The 26,560-nt window shown below is 35.7% G+C and overlaps 1 long non-coding RNA gene across 7 annotated transcripts in view; it reads right to left on the bottom strand.

The window, feature by feature from the left end:
- The window catches only part of LOC102153110, a 99,355-nt gene that overhangs the window by 13,920 nt on the left and 58,875 nt on the right, over positions 1 to 26,560 (bottom strand). Inside the window, exon 1 of one of the 7 annotated variants that reach the window (XR_005368505.1) lies at positions 13,705 to 13,746. The exons of 5 other annotated variants lie outside the window; for them this stretch is intronic. This is a non-coding gene — a long non-coding RNA (uncharacterized LOC102153110). Of the gene's footprint in view, positions 1 to 13,704; positions 13,747 to 26,560 lie in introns of those variants that run through there. One more of the 7 variants, XR_005368509.1, reaches the window with a different exon arrangement.

Raw genomic sequence — 26,560 nt, 5'->3', positions numbered from 1 at the left:
AGAATCTGTAATGATTCCTCCTATCATCTTTGATATTGCTAATCTACATTCTCTCTCTGAATAAAGCTTTATCAATTTCATTGATCTTCTCAAAGTATCAGTTTTAAGCATCATTTATTTGCTCTATTGATTTTCTGTTTCTATTTCATCGATTTCCACTGTGATCTTTATGCTACTTTGGAGTTCCTTTGGTCTTCTTTTCTTACTTTATTAAAGAAGAAGCTGACATTAAGATCTTTTCTTAAAGATCTCCCTTTTCAAAATGGGCATCTAGTGCCCCAATTCTCCTTCTAAGTATTGCCTTAGCAGCATCTCACACTTTTGATATGTTGTGTTTTCATTTTCATTCAGTTCAAAATACTTTCTATTTTCCTTTTATTTTTTTTCTTTGATCCTTTAGTAGGAATGGACCATTATTCTTGGTCCTACCTGAGCATCAGACCCTGTTAGTTTTAACCCATCAGATGGTTCTTTTCCCAAACTTGGGTGGTTTCCTTGCAGGCATGAACCAGTCAGTGCTCTACTGAATACTAAAAATGGACCTTCTGCAGATTTCTGGAGTTCTCTCTCTATGCAATTATCTTCTCTCTGTTACTACTGATTTCATTCCCTCACGTAAGGGAGTCTGTCTAGCTCCCCTGGGGCTCCCTTTTAGTGTCATGGACTGGAAACTCAAGACAGTAAGCTAGGAAACAGTAGAGCTTATCTCATTTGTTATTTCTCAAGGTTATTGTCGTCTATCGGCTGATGTCCTGTGTCTTAAAAACAACAATTGTTTCTAATATCTTCTTTTTCTTCTTTTTTTTGTTTAATCCAGTAAGAGGCTAGATCTGGTCATCACATTTTGTTATTCCATCTAGTCTCAATACATAATTTTGATCCTGGATTTATTTCCTAATCCATGTATCTTAAGAAGTAAGCTACTTTTCTAGATTACACTAAATCCAGCTGAAGCATCATTCAGCCCACTTGTCTACATTATGTTAAAATATTTCTGCCTACCACCTGACTCACCAAATATTTGTCAGTGAAATTCTATCACCTATGCAAGGAGGAAATATCTTCCATTTTTCTCAAATTCACTTACTTTTATTGATAACTTATGAGATATTTTTGCCTATCCTTATCCTTCTAAGAAGATAAAATTATAAAAGAATACTTATACAAATGGAACATATACAAAGAAAGAAAAAGATGACAATGTCTTTGAATTGATGTTTGTAGTACTGTATATGACAATAATTATAACTATAAAAAGTCAGAATTCAAATACTCTTTCTTTATGCACACTATTCATCAAAAATTCAAACTATAGAATGTTGAAAACTCCATATCTTAGGAAATAGTGCATTTATCCTCAGAAGACTGATTTCTTTGTGTGTGCTTATGCCTTCCCTTAAATCTGGGGTAGTAGGGGGGATTTCATTGTTCATTAACCACTTCTATGGTCAGTTTCAAAGTCACAGTGTCTATCATAAATTTTAGAAATATAAATCTCAAATGTTAAGAACTTCAATGAATATATTAGACTTTGTTTATAACACCTTCATATTGAATATTGAGAATCTGTCCTTGGCGGCCATCTTAAAATTGGTTTTCTTTCAGAAATTTCAGTCAGAAACAGAGAAGACTATATATAAATCAACACACTAACACAAAGTCTGGAATATTATATATGCCATATTGCTTCTGAGACTAATGTTGAGGGGGAGCCCAAGATAAACCTGTAATTTTTCTTCTGGAGTGTCACTATTATGAACATTGCAAGTGGTAAAAAAAAAAAAAAAAAAAGGGCAGTGGAATTGTTTAGCATAGCATCTTGAGGACATCTGCCTCTAACACTTTATCACATCAGAAAAAGATGTACTAAAAATGTTCTATGTTGTGAAATGATAAATGCTTTATAAGAAGGCTCAGGAATGACCTTCCTTTTTCTATTTCTTTCCTGAAGCCTTCTCCTGTCAGTAATTACCCTAACAATGCTGTCCACATGCAGTAATTAACTCCTTCTTTTTTCTCCATGACACAATGCTCATTTCCTACTCCCAGCTTTCAAGGCTTAACCCATTTACAATTCATTCTATATATAACTTTAAAAGAGAGTACAACAGCAGCTATGTTAGATAGCTCGATTTGCAAAGTTCAACTGAATATTTAAAAAAATAATAAAAAGATGATCCTAGATGAACTAAGAGGCAATAAGGCCCCACCAGGGGAATTCTATTCCCAAATGATATTTTATACATAAGTTGTAAATTTTTCTTTTTCCAATGTTTGGTTCAAATGACAAAATAAATGACAGGGAAAATGGAAACCTAGATTTTAAATTAGAGATTGACTCGAGAGAACTATAACGCTAAAACTCTTTAAAAAAAAAAAGATTTTATTTATTTATTCATGAGAGACAACAGAAAGAGGCAGAGACACAGGCAGAGGGAAGAAGCAGCCTCCTCACAAGGAGCCTGATGTGGGGCTTGATCCCCAGACTGGGGTCATGCCCTGAGCCAAAGGCAGACACTCAACTGCTGAGCCACCCAGGTGTCTCAAATGCTAAAACTCTTATGCTTAAAATCCAGATTTGGCACACAAATCAGTCACCATTCACCATATACTCAAGAAGAGCCCAACTGAAATAACCAATATACCAAATTCTGTGATTGAATCTGTCTGATCATAGGGGATTCCCTATGAAAGACTGGAACAAATAGACATATTCTCCAAACACCTGCAAAGTTGGGAAACCTAGATTTACAGTAGCAGTTAGGATATAGAAAGATACAAAATACCTTTTCTTCCCACTGAAACAGTAAGAAATTACTGCATTAACAAGTTTCTATATTCTGAAAGAATATAGAATATATATTCTACATATGAATATTTATTCATATAAAGCTGAAACATTGTCTGAGTGGTGGTGGTGAGCATTGCCAATGTTATGTTTATTGCAGTTAAAAAAAACTAAAAGTATTTGAAAATGTGGATAGTCCATACTCCTAAATTTGTATGGGTGTATTAGGAGAAGTGACTTAGGGTCTTGTGAAAGAGGCTTTATGGGATGGGGTCTCATGGGCTTCTCCCAGTTTTCTTGCTAGCTGATTGGATATCTCCAATGGAAGTTTCTGTTTCTGCTTGGCAAAGTTTCATTGATTCATTCTGTTTTAGTGCATATTTCCTTATAAATTCAAACATTTCACTAAAAAAATACATATTTTCATTAAAGAGATGTGGACACAGAAATCTAAAACCTAAAATCAGATGAACTCAGAAAGATGAGCCCTTCTATAGTAACAAGGGAACAGAGGAAAGAAACTTTGTAACTTTTTATTTTTAGTATTTTATTTATTTATTCATGAGAGACACACACACACAGAGAGAGAGAGAGAGGGAGAGGGAGAGACAGAGACACAGGCAGAGGAAGAAGCAGGCTCCATGCAGGGAGCCCGATGTGGGACTCAATCCCAGGACTTCAGAATCACTCTGGGCTGAAGGCAGGCACTAAATCACTGAGCCACCCAGGGATCCCGGAAACTTTAATCCCTGAGACCCATGGTTGAAGTTGTGGTGAGGGTAGAGGACAGACTGATAACAAGCATCTATAAAATGAAATGTTTGACTTGCATTAAGGAGAAACTGACAAACTTCTGACCAACCTGCAAACCAGTGTGTCAGTATTTAATCTGGAAAAAGCCCAAACTCAAGGATAATGTTCTTTTGCTAAATAATACATTTATACAGAAGTTTTGTGGAGTTATCAGAGGTTAGGAATGATTAAAAAGCCAAAAAATCTCTCTGGTTTCAAAGAATCCCAAATCTGATGTCCAGATGTCTCTTGTTTATCATCTCACTGTCATGAGCCTTACAGAACCCAGCTCCAGAGTCTGTTGTCTTGCCATCACAGTGTCAAGACTTCATAGCATATGGCCTTGAAAATCCCATAGTTTGTGGTACAGAAATCTCATGGTTTGCAAAAACTTGCTCTAAGGATCTCTAGATCTCCCAAGTCATACAGATTTAAGGTCTATCTAGCAGGTTCAAGGTCATGCAGTTTTGAGGTCTAGCAATATTATAACGTTTAGTTCCAGTGACCTCCTGGAAGGATAGCCTGAATTTCCTTTCAAAATGTTTTAGAATTTGTTGTAACCAAATTTACAACAAATTTACAACCAAATTTATATTTGATTATAATATAATCAAAACAATCAGTCCCCTTGGTGGCATAGTGAAATGGGGATTGGGCTGAAAACCAGAAAGTCTTATACACCTGGTACTTACATTCCAAGAATATTTGACACAAGAGTAGGAAGACCAATGAACTTGAATGTAAGTCAATAGAATTCAAAATCATAGCATAGAAAGAGAAAAGACTGAAATAATGAACTTGGGGTAGGCAAAGATTTCTTAAACAGGACACAAAAAGCACTCATCATAAAAAATAGGTAAATTAGACTTGTTTAAAATTAAATAATTGTGCTTTTCAAAATACACTGTTAAAAAATAAGAAGTCAAGCCACAAAATGAGAGAAAACATTTGCAAACATTTATCTAACAAGAGACTCAAATTCAAATACACATGGCAACTCATATAAAGAAAAACAACTCAATAATAATGGCTAAAAGTTTCAAAAAACTTTATAAAAGGTATATATTTAAGTAGCCAATAAGTACACCGTAAGATACTCAACATTAGCCATCAACAAAATCAATAATGTGATATCACTTCATACCTATTTTTAAAAACTGACAAGACCAAATGCTGATAAAAATTTAAAGCAAATGGGCCATACCAACTTCTTGCTAGACATGTCTCCAGAGGCATGGAAACAAAAGCAAAAATGAACTATTGGGATTTCATCAGGATAAAATGCTTTTGCACAAGAAAGGAAACCAATCAACAAAATTAAAAGGCAACCTACAGAGTAGGAGAAGATATTTGCAACTGATATATCAGGTAAAGGTCTAGTAGCCAAAATCTATAAAGAACTCCTCAAACTTAACACCCAAAAAACAAGAAATCCAGTCAAGAAATGGGAGAAGACATGAACAGATATTTCTCCAAAGAAGACATACAAATGGCTAACAGACACAAGACAAAATGCTCAACGTCACTCATCACCAAGGAAATACAAATCAAAACCACAATAAGATACCACCTGACACCAGTCAGAATGGCTAATATTAACAACATAGGAAACAACAGGTGTTAGCCAGGATGCGGTGAAAGGGGAAACTTCTTCTATGATTGGTGGAAATGGAAACTGGTATAGCTACTCTGGAAAACAGTATGCAGGTTCCTCAAAAACTTAAAAATAGATCAACCCTATAACCCAGCAATTGAGCTACTAGGTATTTATCCTAAGAATACAAAAATAGTGATTCAAAGGGGCACATGCACCCCAATGTTTATAGCAGCAATGTCCGCAATAGCCAAAATATGGAGAGAGCCCAGATGTCCACTGACAGAAAAATGGATTAAAAAGATGTGGTATACACACACACACACACACACACACACACACACACACAATGGAATATTACTCAGACATCAAAAAGAATGAAATCTTGCCATTTGCAACAACATGGATGGAACTAGGGGGTATTATGCTAAGCATAATAGAGAAAGAGAAATACCGTATGATTTCACTCATACATGGAATTTAAGAAACAAAACAGATGAACATAGGGGAAGGGAAGGAAAAATCCAATAGAATAAAAACAGAGAAGAAGGCAAACCTTGAGAAACTCTTTAACGATAGGGAACAAACTAAGGGTTGCTGGAGGGGAAGTGGGTGGAGAGATGGGGTATAATTGGGTGATAGGCATTTAAAAAAGAACATGCACACAGATATTTATTCCAGCTTTGTTCCTTTTTTAAAAAGGATTTATTTATTTATTCATTAGAGATACAGACCTAGAGAGAGAGGCAGAGACACAGGCAGAGGGAGAAGCAGGCTCCTCGCAGGGAGCCGGATGCAGGACTCGATCCCGGATGCGGGGATCACGACCTGAGCCTAAGGCAGGCGCCCAACCACTGAGCCACCCAGGCATCCCATGGGTGATGGGCATTAAGTAGGGAACTTGATATAATGAGCACTGAGTATTACATGTAACTGATGGAACACTAAATTCTACCCTGAAATTAATAGTACACATATGTAAACTAAATTGAATTTAAATAAAACTAAAAAAAAAAAAAAAGCAAATGGAACCATCATACATTGATGACAGTAATTAAATGATCCAATCATTTTGGAAAGCAGGCAATTTTTCATAAACTTAAAGATATTCCTACCCTATGGCCCAGCATTTCCACTCTTATTTACCCAAGAGAAGTGAAAACATGTGTCTATGGGATTTGTTTATCAATGTTCATGTTAGCGTTATTCGTTTTCCAAACAAGAAATCACCCAAACATTCATTAACATGGGAATATGTAAACAAACTGTGGAATATTCAGATAATAAGGGTTCCCCTGCAATAAAACTGAATAGACTACTGGCACACACAACATAAGTAAATCTCTAAATATTATACCAAGGGAAATAAGTCGATACAAAATGCAAATACAATACTCTCTCAATTATTTGAAATTCTGAAACTTCAAGTGGTGATAAGACTAGAATCAGTGGTTTGGAGATGGAGGATTGGCTGAAAAGGAGTGTGAAGAAACTTTCTCTGGTGATGGAAATTGTTTGTATCTATATGGGAGCCGTGGGAACCTGGTATGTATATTTGTCAAAGCTTATTGAACTGTTTACTTAAAATATGTATATTGTATGTGCATTAAGTAAATTCAACAAAGATGATTGAAAAACAAAAAGAAAAGAGAAACCACTTTAAACAGAGCAAGTGTGAAAATATTCTGAAGATATTTATATTCTTAGTGAAAGATTGATTATAACTGCCATTTATCAAATATTCACTACTGGGGGACCGAGATAAACATTTTCTACACACAATCTCATTCAAAACATCACAGTAAAACTAAAAGTTTCCATTAGCTCTAAATACCTAAATGCAATAATTTTTAGTCAATCAGGTGAAAAATATCATAAGATACATATAGAGAATTTTCCTCTGCAAAACACACTACTCAGATAATAGCATTTTTTGTCTGCCTCATGGATACTGCCCTTAACATATACTGCCAAGTCATCCTTACGTTAACTAATTTATGTCCTGAAACATACATTTCACCAACTCGGCGGCTGTCAGCAAAAACGCTCCTACCATACTATATTTTGCATTTTGTTTGATATCACATCACCTCAGCTTCCACAGCTGAGTGGGTCAGCATTCCTGTGTGACTGTATTGCCAAGGTCTCTTCTAACAGGGTGATAAAGATAAATCAATGGATACCAGCTGTGAGGAAATCAACTATCAGCACAAGATTAAATCTTGTTTTGTCTTCTATCATTTTATAGCAAAGTGACTAAGAATAGTGTTGGATCAGTTTGTTTCCTTTGTTCTCATTCTTCATTCCAGTCTTCTGGAAAGCAGAGAGGACTTCTGGAAAGTCCTTCAGTCCTACAAAGTTCTAAAAAGTCTCAATTTGTCCTTAAACCAACATACCTTTAAACAGTTGATTTTAGATCACATATGTAGCCTTGAAATGTTATCAAATGTCACAATTCCTCTTCTAGATTTTAAGTACTATATTCTGTGTTGATGTTTTAATATTTAAAGCTATAAGCCTGAATACCAATACTCTGAAAGGAACTATTACAAGGCTACATCTGTATGCCTATTTCATCTCTCTGAGAAATGTAATTGATTGGTATGATGTTTTTATTCCCACAATCTCTTCCACATAGCATTAAAAATTCAATGTTATCTCTCAGAGGAGATCTCAAATCCTATTACACTACTATCTCCAAAATAAGAAAAACCTATTTAAAATGTGTAAGTCCTGCTTTTCCATCAAAACAATGTATGATGCATGATGATTCAAAGATACGCAACATCCTTCTTTTTTATATTGGGAATTAAGAATGGAATCTGTAACTTCATTTACATCCCCATTCTTGTGTTTTTAATAGCTTATAAAGGCCAAAACTCTTCATTGCTTATGTTATTTCCAAAGGTAGGCAGTAAATAATCCTCAGGTTTAGTGTTCTGTTTTTACATGATATCCTCCTAGCTAGGATTTCTGCAATAATATCCCCATCATTTTCACCATGAATTTCTTGTGTTCCAAATAACAAAATATACAGCGAGTATATAGGAGCAATTCATGCCAGGTAATGAAGGTATCCACCTAATAGCCACTTAACTTCTGTTTTTCACTAACATAACAAATTGTGTTCAGGATAGCAATGTACTTAGAGATAACAATTTAATATCTCAGCCTCAATTGCAGTTAAGAATAGTCATGTGTTATATTTCTCGATGATGGGATGTTAGAGATGGCTTTTTCTTATGAACAAAAAAAGAAGTCTTTCTGCCAGGAATATAAAATAATGGGCAAGAAGCTAGTGAACATGAGGAGAAAAGATTCATGTTAAGAACAGAAGTTATGGAAATTGGAAGGCCATTGAGTTTTTGATGGCATACCGGAGCAGATGCACCCAACCTAGACTACATAGTTTTCCAATTTCATGTTAAGCAAGAAAAACTAAGCCACATTTGGTAAGCTCCACTTTTTGTTCTTTAGTTATCTGTGCCAGACACAATTGTGACATGTTCCATTTAACTAGTTAAGGAATTGTAACTCTTCACTAAAATTTGCCAGCCCCTACCTTTTTAATCACTTCACCAATGTCCTTATCTTGACACTCAGCCTTTGCATGATTTCTGAGCCAAAAGCAAATAAAACCCGTAAGGATACTAGGCCATCATCTAGAAGGCCCTGCAATAAATCTTGCTGCTAAGAGACCAGGACTTAGCACCTGGGCATTCCTAGAGCCTGCAATACCAGATTAGTTTTATGAACTTGCCTTCTCTCCCTAGCACGGTAGCTTCTTCCAGGACTGAACTCTTCCTTAAAGTCTCAGTCTTTATGTATAAGAACCTGATATTCTGCATGGTCTTTGCTAGTGTCCTAGAGGAATAGATTCTTCTAGCTAATGAAGGTATGAGGGCATTTTCCAACCAATGACTGGAGTTACGCTGTGAATGAACAAATCACATTTTCTAATACTATCATTAATCTGTCTGGCTCCAAGAACCTCTATTTTCCTAGAGCTTCTTGTTGACTGCCTACTGGAGTAATCTCACTATTCTCACACATCTCGAAAAATTTACAGTTGTTGGGCCAGAGCTAAGCTTGCTCTACCGGTCAAATATTTTGTACTATGTTTTGGACTGGGCAAATGTCTTATTTGGGGTCAAATTTTATAGCTATTCATTTGTTCTAACATAAGGCCATCTGAATCACTAAGGTCCCCTTGAGCTTTAGGCCTGAAATCTCTCCCATTGTAACTGATCTGAGAAACTGGTACGACCTGTGACTTTATTATGCAATTTGAAATCAGAATTTCTTTAAAAATAAAAGTTTGATCTGGACATGGTTGGAAATTGCAAAGTCCATCAGAATTAATAGTTATTTTCAGCTTGACATTAAAATAATAGAAAGTGACTTCCCCTTGTTTTTGGACTTTAAAAATCTTGAAACTTTGGAGAAGACATTGAACTTTAGAGGTTCACCTGGGTGAACCCATCTAAAAGGTTTTTATTTGGGGCCAAAAAGATTCCTCAATGATTCAGAAGGCCTCCACCATTCAGTAGAGTTCAGTAAGCTCTCTGCCTACCATTGTCAACTGGGAAAGACTAGTCGTATTTCAGTTGTTAAGATTTCAACAAAAGTGAATTGCTGCTTTGAACATTTTGGTGAAAGCAATATGAATGCAAATGGTGTGTGTGTGTGTGTGTGTATGTGTTGATTGAATATATATAGAAATTGAACCTATGTATGTGTGTACATGTATATATATATATATATATATATACTTACATGTATGTATTCAATTCTGTAAGAGCCATGGAATAATTAATATAATATTTATATTTTAAAATTCAATGCTGTGATTCTAGTGAGAATAAGGACAATCTACTTAAATACCATTTTGAAGAAGTATATGGAATATCTGTGCTATGATATTCAACATATCTGTGTTTCTTCAACAAAATAAATTAACAGAAGCTCCCAAAAAGGAAAGATCCTCCAACTATATGTGTAAAGCATGTAAACTTTATAGACTTCACCTAATTTATTTTGAATAAGGAAGTGTGATTGTATATACCAGTTCTTCTTTATTCATGTGTTGAGTTTCATAATACTACTTATTTACCTATATGTAAGAAACTAACTGACAAATCTATTTCGAACATTGTAGTCAAATCATTCTACCTTTTAAAAGGGTTAATAGAGATACATACATACATTTATCAGGTAATATAAATGTTACTGCTCTTTTTATTACCCTATTTTTGAGCATGAGTGTTGAAAACCATAGAACTAAAGTCAATGCTTAGTTATGGCAACTATAAGATCCTTTTTTCTTTTCTTTTCTTTTCTTTTTAATTAATTAATTTAGGGATCCCTGGGTGGCGCAGCGGTTTGGCGTCTGCCTTTGGCCCAGGGCGCGATCCTGGAGAAACGGGATCGAATCCCACATCGGGCTCCCGGTGCATGGAGCCTGCTTCTCCCTCTGCCTGTGTCTCTGTGCCTCTCTTTTTTTAATTAAAAAAATTAAAAATAATTTTAATTTTGGGATCCCTGCGCCACCCAGGGATCCCAAGATCCTTTTTTCTAAATACATTTATCTCCCTTCATTGTGGCCAAAGTCTATGTAGCTTTTGATTTATCTTCCTAATCTTAAAGCTTGTTATAAGTGGTATGTTTTTAAAATTTTAAGCCATGGGAAGTCTGGGTGGTTCAGTGGCTGAGTGTCTGTCTTTGGCTCAGGTCGTAATCTTGGGGTCCTGGGATCAAGTTCCACAACAGGCTCCCTCAAGGAGCCTACTTCTCTCTCTGCCAGTCTCTACCTCCCTCTTTGTGAATCTCATAAATAAATAAATCTTTAAAAAAATTAATAAGGGATCCCTGGGTGGCGCAGCGGTTTGGCGCCTGCCTTTGGCCTAGGGCGCGATCCTGGAGACTCGGGATCGATTCCCACGTCGGGCTCCCGGTGCATGGAGCCTGCTTCTCTCTGCCTGTGTCTCTGCCTCTCTTTCTCTCTCTGTGACTATCATAAATAAATAAAAATTAAAAAAATATATATATTAAAAAAATTAATAAAATTTCAAGCCATTTTAATTTGTGAAGGATATAAGGGGCAAATCAAATAATACTTGCACTGATATAGTCAAAATAATCAGATGAAATATGAATATTTAAATAATCTGAATCTTAGTATAAATCTTGAAATAATAATAGCTAGATTATGTCATATAACTAGTTTGACAACTACCTAAAGTGGGTTGATTATTTATTCTTAAATTATTTACAAACAGGCTGAAGACATGGCTCCTCCAAGTTAATTAGCCAGTTAAGTAACATTGTTTGAACTGTCTCAGGGACAGTGAGAAATTATAGGGGAAGCATACAGCATAATTCTTTCTCTATGACTGACCCAGTAGCATTTGCAATTAATTTTGAAAATACAAGTGGTGTAACAAAATGAAATGGCTGAGTTATAGCAATCAATATATATGTATGAGAAATAATTGCTTGCCACAGTGGTACAGAAAAAAAATGTATAATTATTTTACATCATAGAAACAGGGTTCATGCAGAAGAGGTTTAGATTTTGGAAACTGGCATTACTATTATTGACATCATTTCATTTGGGCATAATGAAAAAGGAATATAAGATGACTGAAAAGTTTTTTGAAGGTGACATCCAAGAAAGTTTTTAACTTTCATGTTTGTGTTTCAGTCTGTCAAGCTGGCGGTCTCCAAGTCATTGCACGATGAGCTATTAATAAGTGCCAAAACATGACCATCTAAATACTATATGAATTTCCTTACTCTTATACTAAGTATTTCCCATTATTGCCTCTTCCCCTTAATGAAGTAACTTCAAATTCTTTAATTTCAGCATATTTCATATGTCTAACTAAAAAATTATATATTTACATAATACGTATATGTAAAATAGGTATACATCCACACACAATACCCAACAATACTTATGCGAATATTAGGGAAAAGTAGATTCTTTACAATATATTTTTTTAAAGGTTTTATTTATTTATTCATGAAAGACACAGAGAGAGAGAGGCAGAGACATAGGCAGACGGAGAAGCAGGCTCCCTGCAGGGAGCCGGAGCCAAGGCAGGCGCTAAACCGCTGAGCCACCCAGGGATTCCCTACAATACATTTTTAAATGCTAGGAAAAAGAGGCAGAGGCAATACAAGTAGCAGAGAAATATCCATTCAGTTTAAACAAAGGCAGAAAACAGACTACATATTTCATTGAATCTAAAAATAATTAGTTTAAGATTAACAATGATTTTTTGCACCACCGTGAGACATACAAACTGCTTTCAATTGCACTATGACACATCATTGATCTGAAGATTTATTTTGATTTTGGCAATAGTAGAATGTGAAAAAAGTTCGTCTTAGAATCAATGAAATGTATATATACGGTTTTCATCTTTCTTCTGCTTTGAGTGGTACCTTCTTTTTAAAATACTCATTCTTAAGATTCATATTTTAGATTAACATTAAAGGTAAGTTTTACCTTCAAAGTTACTGAAATGGTAAATTAAAATGTTAATATGCTGCAAAACTTTCCTCTTCCCATGAGCTATCTTTGGAGTCTAAACTGTGTTTAGTGCCCATTCATAAAGAAAAGATCTCCCCTACAAATAAACAAGTTATAGATTTAACACAAATTAGTGTTCATTATTCGTGTCTGGAACATCATGGGCCTTGCCATCTGAGTTTATAATTAATGCAGATTTGGGAACATGCCTATTTTTTATTTCTTCTAGACTAATGTTTGAAGTGTAAATCTCCATTATTAGACTAATTTCCCTTTTTTAATTTAGAACTCTTCAACTAACTTGTTATTCAGTCTTCAAAACAAATGCATTTACCTTGCCCAAATTAATAGGACCCTTAGGCAGTTGAATATTCCTTCCAAATTCTTGTGGGTTTTTTTCATTATCTATTACATAACAAAATAGTGCATCTGGCATCTCACTCTGGTACAGATAAATTTTAGGCCTTACTTATTCCTTTTCTAATCAATGATAAATATTAACCCTTTAAGAGATAAAATGGCCAAAGCCAATATAAGGCTCACTCTAATTTCATTAATAGCATGACAGCTTTGAATTTATTGATAGCTTTTAGTTTTACGCCTAATTTTAAAATTATAGAACAGATCTCGGTTATTAATACTTCTTTTAAACTATATGTAATAGATTTCTAGCAGAGTAGGAGTGGGTTCAAAAAGGTGAAAACCAAATTTTAGCTAGTGTAAAGCTAGAATAAGTCCTATGCATGTTGCTTCTTTACAATTTATATTTTATTTATTTTTTTTACAATTTATATTTCAGAACATGAAATAGCTATCTCATAAATCTGATCTATGTTGTCTGCTATATAGAGTTAACAGTAAGGCAAGCTCCCTCCTCCGAGCTAATGACATGGTATTATCCTGATGCTGATAGCTTGATTGAGACAGCTGCTATTTGAGGTACACTGTGTAAAGGGCATATAACCAGTAGCTATTCTGACCTTGACATCTTACCTGTTGGATGTTATGTGGCAAGAGAACAATGCATGTGAGCTGCATTATAACACATTATGATGTGTTAGTGGCTGCCATGGAAACCATTTACCTGAATTAAGATGTAATAATTTATTCAGGGATCTTATAGTAGAATAATTAAAAGACTTTCACCTAAAAATTAATTTTTATTTATTTATTTATTTTAAAGATTTTATTTATTTATTCATGATAGTCACAGAGAGAGAGAGAGGCAGAGACACAGGCAGAGGGAGAAGCAGGCTCCATGCACCGGGAGCCCGATGTGGGATTCGATCCCGGGTCTCCAGGATCGCGCCCTGGGCCAAAGGCAGGCGCCAAACCGCTGCGCCACCCAGGGATCCCTAAAAATTAATTTTTAATTTAAAAAATCAGCAATCGATATTACTATGTGCTGTTTTACTCAATGCCACATCTGATCTCTATGCCTCGATTTCCTCATCCAAAGGGATGATAATGTATCAACCTAGTCCACTTCTTCTGGTTCTTATAGCAAATGAAATTAGGTATTGGAAAGTACCTTACATTTCTGCCATAAAGCAATATGTAGGATACACATGATTAAACTGCATTAAAAAAAGAGTTGCATTTTTTTCAAGGTTAAGGAACTGACTGGGGTAAACTCAGCTCTCCTTCAAGAAATCACATTTCAATCAGTCCGTTTCCTGTTTATGATTTAGTGCCACCTCGTGGCAGTTCTTTTAGGTTAAATACCCATGGGAGCAATTCTGGGTTCCATGGTTGTTTGGAGACTCTTAAGACTACAGAAGGGATCCCAGAAATCTTCTGGTTGCTGAAGTGTGCTCCATATTGAGGCTATTGGGAACAGATAATAGTGGGAATAAGAGACTCAACTTACACTTTCTCCTTTACTACTGCTCTTTTACTATCCCATCCTATTCTTTCCCTTCTTCCCAACTCCCCTCCAGAAGATAAGATTATTTAACACAATCCCTCTTGGAGGACATATGGAAAGGAAGTAGATGACAGGTGCAACTGCAATGTCAACAATTAGATGTAAATCAGAATCATTAGAGAGGGTTTTTTTCCTTTTGATGTTTTTTAAGCTAACGAATAACACAGATAAAGTATTCTATCACTATCCAACAGTATCTAGACATTTCTACAATAATACATAATAACAACAAAGATGTGTGGAATTCTTATAACATACTAGAATTTTTAAATGTGCCTTAGCTGTCCAAAGCTGTGATATGTTTATTTATTCTGATAATTAAAAAAAATAAAGTTGAAATGAGGCATCATACAAAAATAAAAAGCTAAAACTGTTTTTTTTTCAGTAAAAGCTTCTTTTGGCTCCTGTTAAAATACTTGCCACTTCATAAGAGTTTCATAACACAAAATCCTAAATTATGTCTCCTTCTTGTCATTCTTACCACATGTAATACTTTTAAAAATGTAAAACTCCATCTCATGCAAATACACTTTGAATTTTGTTAGTTCTCTGTTAAACAGAATTTTTGTTTATTCTCCCATTTCTCCTTATTCAATCTATAAGCCATTGTGTTTTGATCATTTAGTCAATCCATGACAGGATTTATCATGTATCCCACCCCCACACTGTGAACGTGTTGAAGACTTATTATACCACTGTCCTGCAAAGTAAGGCACATTGGCAGGCCAGGGTAAATACGGAGAATATCTTACTTGAATTGTTGCTCTTAAAGGCATAGCAATAGACTGGAGAAACTTGCCATTGCTTCAACTGAGTCATTGGTATAGTTTAGAACCAAACATGGAAAAGAAAAAATGGGCAGCTGCGTCAAGCAAAGAGCCCTCAAATCCCTCCTTGTTAACACATTATGATGGAGGACACAGAGTTAAAGTATCCTGACTGTGGCTGCTCAGAATGTCACCCCACCTTCTCTCTCCAAATGATGGATGTGACACGAATACCAATATCCATGCCGCAAATTGTAACAGGAGAATTCAAATAGACCCCAAGGAAATAAGGCAGCTTGAGTATGTCCATTCTCAACATTTAAGAACAAAAAAGAGACCCAGGTAGATATAGTTACACTTGAAAATGGACAAAAGAAAAATAAGGTTTATATGCAATCAGTATGAAAAGGAAAGAAAGAATAAGCAAGCATAAAATAGTACGCTATGTTGATTGATAAAAAGTATATGTTCAAAGAAGATTTTTTTTCCCGGATAACAAAAGAGAGATTGAATAACGTCACCTTCTTAAAGGAAATTAAAATACCAACTCTATGAAATGAAAAAAAATAATAAAAAGATAAAGAAATAGGCTGGAACAAAGGGAAGTTAGCATGAAATAAATTAAGAGAGAAAATGACATTGATGATCTTAGAACTGAATTGGAAGCAGGGAAGAAAACTAACAATGTAAAAGCCTCTGAATGGAAGACAGATTCAAGAATATCACAGTTCAAAGAATGTGATTTAACAGATGGTAATTCAAATTGTACATAATAATGGAAATTTATCTTTGAGATAAGAATGGTTTTGTTTGAATATGGAACAAGAATATGTGCCACAGACAAAAAGTCAAAAATACTGTAAGGTAAACCACTGAATGAGGACCTGAAACTATAGATTAATAGGATTTATTACATGAAGAAAAATGTGTTAAATAACACTCAGAAGCATCTTAATGAATTTACTGATCTCTAAGAATAAGGAAAGAATTCTTCAAATATCTAGACCAGGAAGAGGTCACCTATAAGTTAAAAAGTTAATCTATCTTTAAATCATTAGCAATAATAACTGTTAGATAAAAGGGGAACAATTTGTACAGAATGTGCATATACTAGGGTTCTATACAGTCTTGTTGATGCAAAGAGAGAATGTCAATTATGTCAATATTCAGGAATATATAATCTATATATATTCTGACAAATCTACTTGAATATATAATTTAGTGCAATGAAAATAAAAATGTACACTTCATGAAAGTTCGGCTCTGTATATATTTGAACACAGAATTAAAGCTAAATAGTTATGATTATAAATTGTGTATATATGCATATATACACACACCTATATACATATGTATATATATAAACATGTATATAATACCTATCTCTCTATAAAACTTGTTTTATATATATATGTATGTATATATACATAAAGTACCTGTCTCTCTATGAAACTTCTTAAGAAGAAAACCTGCATTTGATAACAATACTAAAGAGAATAAAATCCTATAGTATAGGGTGACAAATCCCCCAGGAGGAAGTAGCTAAAAAGTGGTAAGATTAATATTCTACTTTCCTCATACCCCGTTAGAGAGGTGATTCATTAGATATTGTGCAATTTAGAAAGAGTATAAATTTAAAATATTATTTAAAGTTATAATTATATACTTTCTAAATTACAAAGCAGAAAATTAACAAAAATAATACAAAAAGTCATTTAATAATAACTGTTCTAGTAAAAGACTCCACTGATTAATATAAAAAGATGTCAAATTAGGGTACCTGAGTGGCTCAGGGGTGGAGCATCTGCCTTAGGCTCAGGGCGTGATTCCAGGTGCAGGGTTGGAGTCCTGCATTGGGCTTCCCCAGGGAGCCTGCTTCTCCCTCTGCCTATGTCTCTGCCTCTCTCATGAATAAATAAATAAAATCTTTTTTTTTTTTTTCTTAAAGAAAGAAACACTAGGGAAATAGTAAGAAACAGTAATAGTTGATTACTTGTATTTAATTTTCTCAGTCTTTGACAGATCAAGTAGACAAAATATAAATAAGGGTACTAAGCCTACTTCTCTGTATATATTAAATAGAACACACTTTCTTTTTAGTAATCATTTTATGAAATTGATGTCTTATAAGGCAATAAGTAAATCTCAATCAGTTTAGATTTACTCATTGCCTTATTTAGGATTCATATTTTAAATGAAATACATACAGTAAGACTAGAAATACATGACAAACAGGAAAAAAATCAAACCCAGACTATAATAAAGATTTCAAAAGTCTCTCAGAGTTCCAGTTCCAGCGTGGTGAAATAAGCCAATGCTGCTACTGATAATAAGTATAAAACTCTGACCAAAGCATGAAAAAAAAAAAATAACAACAACAAAACCCCCACTATCTAATGACTCTGAAGAGGAAGTCAGAGCAAACAGATATGGGAAGGGAGTCTAACTTGGAAAAGTGGCAGGCACAAAGGTGATTTTTTTTTTTAACTGTTTATAGCTTTGACCTGAAAGCTGCTAAAACTCTGGGAGGCTAAAACTCTGGTAGAAAGATTACTATCCCTCTAGCCAGAGGAACGGGGGGAAAAGGACTGCAGCAATCACTACCAACTGCCAAATTAGCAGGGAGGAAATTCTTGAGGGGAAAGAGCAGGAGGAAGTGATCCCCTAATTCTGTGCATGAAGACTGCATTTGCCTTATGATGGCTCCTAAAACCCACATGCTTGAGACAAAGTAAGAATTTAAAGAGAGCCCAGACAGCAAGACTGCACATTTTCTCTCTACGTTGTACAGGCTCAGATACAGAGCAAGCAGTTAATTAGGCTGTAAGAGATCAAGGCCATATACTGGGTGAACAAATGAACAGGAGAAGTATGTGAGACAGTGAAGTCTGACATGATTCCTGGGGTTTGTTTTGTGTGATCAGGTGGACAGTGGTATGGGGGGGGGGGGGCAGAAAGATTTCCTTTAGGAAGTGTTAGTTTTGGAATATCTGGATAATCCTGTTAAATATATTTAACTTACCAGTATATATCACATGAAAAAGAGCCCTAGGAGTGTATATTTGGGAGCCACTAGAGTATATGGTATAATTGAAACTATAGAAAATCGAAAATTCCCCAGGAAGAGTGACCTATATTGATAAGCATCCCTACTGAAGCCCCAAGTATTGTTGGGGTATGCCCATTCATGCATGCGTGTATTTCCTCCTTCATTCACTCAAGCGCTTAGGCCCCACATGTTCTAAGCACTGCACTAGGTACTCTATACAACCATAAACTCTTAGCCAAATGTAATTTACTTTTCCCGAGTAAGTTTTAGAGATATTTAATTAACAAACAGATTTCTCCATTGCAGAACTGTTCAGTTCCTGTGTTCTTTTTTCATTGCTCTGTAATGAACTAATATAGATGTAGCTGTTTTAAAATAAAACACACCTTTACCATCTCACAATTTCTGTGGCTAAGGAGTGCAGCTACATTTCAGCTGATTCCTTCACTCAAGATTTTCACAAGGCTACTATCAAGATGCAGCCAGACTACATTCTTACGCTGAGGCTTGAATAGAGAAAAATCCACTCCCAAGTCACTTGGGTTATTGGCAGGATTAATTTCTTTGCAGTTGAAGTACTGAGGGTCTGCTTTCTTGCTGGCTCTGAGCTAGAGGCCACCCTCAGCTTCTAGAGGTTACAGGGCATTTCTAGGGGTTGCCTGCTATTCCTTGACAAGTGCCTTTCCCAACATGGCTATGTATTTATTCAAACTAGAATCACTCTAGATGATAGCAAGTAGAGTTTATATAATGTCACATAATCATGGAAGTAACTTGCTATCATTTTTTTGTCATATTCTATTGGTTAGAGTCAAGCCACAGGTGCTATCCTCAGCTGGAGGAGACACTGGGTGGGAACAGCAGGAGACAGATCCTGGGGCCAACTTAGATTTGGCCCACTTGAGTCCATTAGATGGCATATGTGTATATCCACATATCCAGTAAGTAAATGAATACAGCATTATGTCCCAACATTTTTGACTGGAAATATTGTTATTCCAGAAAACACATCTGGGAAATGCTAGCAAAGGAGGAAGTAAGCTCCACAAACAAACACGTTTAAATTCCTATTCATTTTCACTTACCTCTCCTCCCCACTTGCTATTTCTTCGCACACACAGAAACCTTATATATATATGACTTTATGAAAGTCATATGCGAGGCATATATCATTATAAAAAACTTGTTTTCCCAGCTGCTGAGTGGAATCATTGCTTGTTACCACTATAATTAGGCTTGTTCCAGGCTTTTTGTGTAAGTATTACATGAAGAAAAAGAACTCAAGTTGCATGGACTGGTGTCACCACATTATCATAATTTTTCATGAAGAATATTTCATTAGGAATCAGTGAGTCTCATATACCCAGAGGTATTTTTCCTTGGGTCTTCCCACAATTTCTCTCTAGAACTCAGGCAGACATCCTGGACCAGTCCAAGAGGTACTATGCTATTCTCTACTTTTCCCAGAACAAGGATCCCTATTCTTATTCCTCCCTTCCAATAAATCAATTTATATTAATACGTAGCATTAGGCCTCTGTCTCAACCTACTCAACAGACCCACTCAAAGAGTTTAAATACGACTTTGTAACACCTTTGACACCTTCAGTGTCTCAACTACAACCATTTCTTCTGTGGAGTTTCCATATTATGCCAGCATGGAAATCAAGTGAAAAAAAGAGACGGGAGGAATGTAATATCTCTAAGAAATGGCCTCAGATCCACAGGGTGGAAGATGCATAGGAAAGATCGCATCTGTAATAGAGCTGGCATCAGCCTAGGATGTAGAGTCGGGATGGAATCAGGAGAACTCCAAAAAAATCTCTCCTTTTTCATTTGAGGAAGCTGGAATTTGGCAGTTTCCAAATTATGCTCTGTGTTGTCCTAGGGTTTAGGAAATTTCCTCTGGGTTACTTCCTGGAACAATCTGGAGATTGAACTAGACCACCTCATTCTTATACAACCCAGAGCAGCACAAGATTATGTAAGATTTATAATGTTTGTTTGATGGTATTAAAACAGAGGTTGCACTGGGCAAAATTAAACTTTTTTCAGACTATTGCAATAGGAAAGAGAAATTGAACTCAACCCCACTAAAACAAAAAGCAGAAGGGTTTTTAAATGCTGTTATGAGCTAGTGGAAAAGTACTGAAGGACAACCAGTCCAGACATTGATCAATGGGACACTTTGAGCACACTGAGTTATTTCTGAGTTTGCAAATAAATATTTTCCTCTGTGTTTGCTATTAAGAGTGAGAGATAGGGGTGTAATCTCCTTTCATGTTTACATTTCAAAGGGATGGTTTCCAGATCCTTAAGAAAGACATTTCTGGGTTGTAAAACTGGCAAGAGGCTTTTTACATCTCAAAGGGACAGAAAAAGAATTTACAATTACAAGTTTTCTAAAGTAAATGCTCCAGAGAGAGAGAGAGAGAGAGAGAGAGAGAGAGAGAGAGAGAGAGGTGAGGGCAGAAAGAAGCCTGTCTAAAGTTTAGTCAAGCTGAAGGAAGTGTTAAAGCTGTCTCAGTCAAAGGTATATTGGCCAGGACCTTCAGGAAATCAAGGATCCAAATCAGAGAAACATGTTGCCATGTGTTCCTACAAGGAACAATCATAAAATAAAGCAAAACAGCTTAATTTTTAGCAGGCTCTTCCCCTAAATCATTATGCAGAACAGTGTGGGCTGGAGCAGTAGGCATTCCATCTTCCCTTTAGTCCAAATAAAGCTTTCCACACTCCAGCAAAGAGGAGAGGGACAGAAGCAAATGCCCAAGAGCTGGCCAAATGACTAGCAGTAGATACCTAGGATGAAGAAGAGAAAGAGAGCAAGCCACATGATTCTGCTCATTTAGCAAACACTAATCTGGCCACTTGCAGTAATAATCAGTCTTCCATAGAGGAGGCATGAAATGGGGTGGAAGGATGGGCATAAAGGAATCTTTAAGAACTTTCTATATGTAGGCCATGATTTTATTTAATAGAATATTTCTGTAGCTAAAAACAAATATTAGGAAACCTAAGACTACAAGTCCTCTAAGAACTTTTTTAGTTCAAGTATGTTATGTAATGTATATCTGTACCTAAAGCTGTATCTCTATCTCCTCCCATCGTGTTTGAATTGCATTCTGTTCAGTATTACTTAGAAGACATGACTCATGTTTTAGACACTATGGTTCACTGGAGTTTTGAGACTTTTCTGATTTTGTAGGAAAGGGAATTGATCAAAATCCTTCCAGAGCCTGACCAATCTGAAGATTACGGAAATGTAGGAGGAAACTGTTCTGACCCTTGAGAATCACAGAGATGTGGAGTAGCTGATACTGTCTATGAAGAAACAGCACTGAAATTCTGAATTAATATTTTTTCAATGAATTTTTTTCTACCCTGATTTTCCTCATTGAAACACTTGGCCATTGAAGTCACGACTGAATAGCAGCTGAGCATCTGGGCACGGTTTCCAGGATCCAGAGCAGCTGAATGAGATTGAGTTGTAATCAGGTTGGCTGCGTGAGTCACCAATTTGAGGTTTGTAATATTTACAGCAAAAGACTTTGGTTGCAACAAAACTGGAGGCTGACATTGCTGTAATGATCAACTCTTGGATACTTTTCTGGGTAAATTTAACATGCTTTAACACTCAGGTTTCAAAATAGTCTTTAAAATGAATATGGTGTAAAAGAAAGATGGAAGCATTCAATTGTAGCTTGGGGATAAATATTAATTTCCCAATGCCAAAAAATATTTTTTGCCAAAATTTTCAGGCATGTTTGGAGGTGTGTTATTTTAATTTGGCTGAGTATATTCTGAATAATCCTAGGATATGAGATTAAGAGCATAGGTTATAAAGACAGTCTGCCTGGATTCTAATAGCAGTTTCTCCTATCCTACTGGAGTCTAGGGCAAACTACTTAATCTCTCAGAGTTTCATTTTCCTCTAACGTAAAAAATAGGAATGCAAGGCTATGGGAGAGAATTAGGCAAGATTAGCAGTTGAGTAGAGTGGAAATGCTAAATCATTATTTATTATTATTATTTACAGTCTGTAATTATACAAACTCCATAAATCCATTACCAAAATGATTATTTGATTTCATTTTAAAATGTTTGAATTCAATCTGGATAAACTAAGCAAAATGAGTTTTGAAACTTATAAAATGTGGCTTAGCTATAACATAGAGATAGACCATTCTGATCTGAATTGCCTAAATTCAAGTTTATCCTTGAAAAATATAATTTTTAATCCTTATTGAAATTTTCACAACTTTCAAAAATTTATCTGTTGACATAAAATAATTCTGCATTTGATGAAATAAAATCATAGTTTTGGCTTCATATCATAACTATTTATTTAGTTTTCTGGTAAGAGCATTTTCAAATTGAAATACATTTCTTGACATGTGTCTTGATCTATGACATGTCTAAAAGACAGAAGATTGAACAGAGTTGATTTATTTGAATATTAATAAAAGAAACAGGTTGACTCCCTAGGTTGCTTCCTATTTCTCACTGAGTTGTTTCACAATTTAGCTCCATTATTTATTTGAAGTAATATCCCAGAATACCATGAACAGACATATTTAATATAAGCATAAAAATATCCAAAGCCAAACAGAAAATATAACTTTTCCCCCCATTCTATAATAGAGTCTAAATCACCTTCTATTTTTCACTCACATCATTAGATGTTACTGCCCCTTTGTTGTTTTTTTGTTTTTTGGAGTTTTTTTGTTGTTGCTGCTGTTGTTGTTTGAGGAGGGGCAAGTAGAAAGGGAGAGAGAGAAAAAAAAAAATCTTCAGAAGGCTCCATGCCCAGTGCAGAACCCAACATGGACTCAATCACATGACCCTGAGATCATGGCCTGAGCAAAATCGAGTCTGAAGCTAAACTAACTGAGTGACCCAAGCACCCCCTCCTCCACCTCGCTTTGTGTTTCATAGCTGTTTTACCCTGATTTTTTAACTCATTAATGGAAAATTTATTCTAATCTTTTTTTCCCTTGTTCTTTTATTCTGCAACCCTCTCTATAAAAACCTGCAATTTGGTATCAACTGTAAAAGTTAATAGGTGACCTCCTTCAGGTCATTAATAGAACATTAAATAGGAATGAGTCCAATAACCCAACACTGGACTGCTACCTGAAATCAAAAACACCTTAATTCAGTAACGGCACTAAGCCATGCTTGAGATGGCTACTGTGTTCCCAATCATTCCAGCTATTGATGGCAATGGGTATGAAACATAGGCTCCTGCTCTTATAACAGTATCACATGTCTCTGTCCTTTTGGCCATCCTGATTGACCCTAATTAGGCTGGAAATATTCCCTTTGTGAAAACTAGAAACCTAGCATAAAGGGATTCACGCACTGAAATCATTTAGAGTTGAGTCAATGTCAGAGCCGCAGAGGGAAGCATGAACTCCTATGCTACTATCTACCCTTGGAGCAAACTACTATGAGTATTATGATTTTTGTTCTCGATTTTATTTTTTAAAGGTTTTATTTATTTATTCATGAGAGACAGAGACAAAGACAGAGAGAAAGAGAGAGAGGCAGAGACACAGGCAGAGGGAGAAGCAGGCTCCATGCAGGGAGTCCGATGTGGGACTCGATCCCGGGACTCCAGGATTACACCCTGGGCGGAAGGCAGGCACTAAACCGCGGAGCCACCCATGGTGGCTTTTAGAAAATCAAGATTTTCTAATCTTGATTGAGCACTAATAGGTTGGGATCCATGCTAGGTGATCACTGAACATTAGGTCATATAATCCTTTCAACAGACCTATGAGGTAGGTGCACTCTGATATTATGTCTATGCATTACATGTATACATAATATATGTAGAGGTAGGCGAATGATAAAACAGGTTTTGTGAGGTTAGATGGTCACAGTATCCCATAGCTGGTGATAGAAACATTGTACAAATCCAGATCTTACTTCTACACTATTGAATTATGTGTTTTCCTTCAGCAAATGCTTATTGAGCAACTTCAAAGGTAGACTTATAAGAATGGAAACATGAACACCTGTATGCTTGAAAATATTTTCTAAAGCTCTAAATTTTCACTCAAAGCCACCCAGTTTTGAAAGGCAATCATGTAGATATTTAGGAAAAACATTAACTTTACTCATCTAAACCTCTGATTGCCCTATAATTTGTCTGGAAACTAGAAAAAAATTTTAAAGTATATTTTCTTTAATATACCTCTATACTCAGTGAAAGCTACTTTCCTAAATCCTAAACCACAGGACAGATTCCAAAAGAATACAAACCAATCTAAAAGGTGAATTTTAGAAATGTATTAGAAAGTTAGACATGTGTCCTTCAGGGAAAAGCAAAGCACTTTGAAAATTGCTGCAGCCCATCTCAGGTTGAAAAGTAACAAAGAAAGTGCTCTTATGAGATGTGTTAGTCTATATGCTAACTTTAGTTTGAGGCACTTATATGAGTTATTTAAAAATACATGCAATTAGCTGCAAAGTTAATGCATGTCTTAAGGCCAACAGAAAGCTAAAATTAAAGCTGAGAGCTGTTTCTTCAACATACTGGGACTTGAATACAAAAAAAGGAAAGGGACACAAAATGCTTTAACATTTGGCCACTGACATTCCCTAGCTATTGAAGCAAAATTGCTTGTGATGGATACTCTTAAATACAAATGATATCTGGTTACTGGGATAATTTTCATAGCTATTTATATTATCATTCCAACTTCAGCAATGGTTCCTAATACTTGAAACATTTAGACAAGAAAATTATAAGCTTTCTGAAAAGTATTAGAAAGTAACAGCAGAAGAGAATTAATGAGTTTTGAGCATTTGCTCATTCAGCAATTGCCAAGTAATTAGAAAGCCAACAAAGCAAGGCATGAAGCAGTTGTAGAGTTTATGCATGCATACTTTTTTAACACACATTATACATTAAATTGAGACTGACACACCAGCCATGCATCTGGTTCAAAAATCCACAGTGAGAAGCTAAATGTAATGCAGTTAAACTCATTTTTATAAAAATAAGCTATTATTTTATAAAAATAAGTAAATTACTATCTACCTATACAGAATTTATATTGCAAAGATCAAAGTACAAAACTTGGATTACAGCTCGACAGACTCCTTCCCTCCCCCAGGCCTGTCCCTGTGCTTTGTATTTCCCGGAACTGTCCTCTTCCCAGCTGTAAGCCTTCCATGAGATGCCGAGCTATCCCTCTGAAAATTCCAAAGCATCTCAGATCAACACGAAGGAAAAGGAAGGGAACCGAGGAAAGAAGGAAGAGGATTCTGCTTTCCTGGTATTCAGACCTTAAAAGGAGCTAGAGCAGCTTTCTTTCCCTGCAGCAGAGAGGAACTATGACATTGGAGAGAGTTATGAGAGGCTGCACAGGAAGGATAAAACATAGGAACTGCAAGTTTTCTTTGAAATTGTCTAGAAACTAGAGGTCCAAAACTCCACCTGAGATTTAAAGAGAAATCGGCCAGAATGTTACAGAGAGAGGGGTTTTCACTTTGAGCAAGAATCACCTGGGGTGAAATTTACTTAGGTCGTGGTTGATATTCTTGACTCAGCCCACTCATACAGTCACTCTGCACTGGCCAAAATGACTAGAAGGAAGAATTCACCACAAAAGAAAGAACCGGAAACAATACTCTGTGCCACAGAGTTACAGAATTCAGATTTTAATACGAAGTCAGAAATTCAATTCAGAAGTACAATTATAAAACTACTGGTGATTCTGGAAAAAAAACATAAATGATACTAGAGACTTCATGACTGCAGAATTGAGATCTAAGGAGGCCAAAATTAAAAATCAATTAAACGAGATGCGATCCAAACTCGATGCCCTAATGACGAGGATTAATGAGGTGGAGGACAGAGTGAGTGACATAGAACAAACTGATGGCAAGGAAGGAAGCTGAGAAAAAAGAGAAAAACAAAAGACCATGAGGAAAGATTAAGGGAAATACATGATAGCTTGAGAAGGAAGACTATATGTCTCATCGGGATTCCAGAAGAGGCTGAGAGAGAGAGACGACCACAAAGTATATTTGAACAAATCATATCTGAGAACTTCCCAAACCTGGGGAAGGAAGCAGGCATTCATATCCAAGA

Source organism: Canis lupus, chromosome 13 (genome assembly GCF_011100685.1).
Source record: "Canis lupus familiaris isolate Mischka breed German Shepherd chromosome 13, alternate assembly UU_Cfam_GSD_1.0, whole genome shotgun sequence".
Classification (NCBI taxonomy): Eukaryota; Metazoa; Chordata; class Mammalia; order Carnivora; family Canidae; genus Canis; species Canis lupus.
Note: the sequence above shows the minus strand (reverse complement) of the source record. Positions and strands in the feature narration are given on the sequence as shown.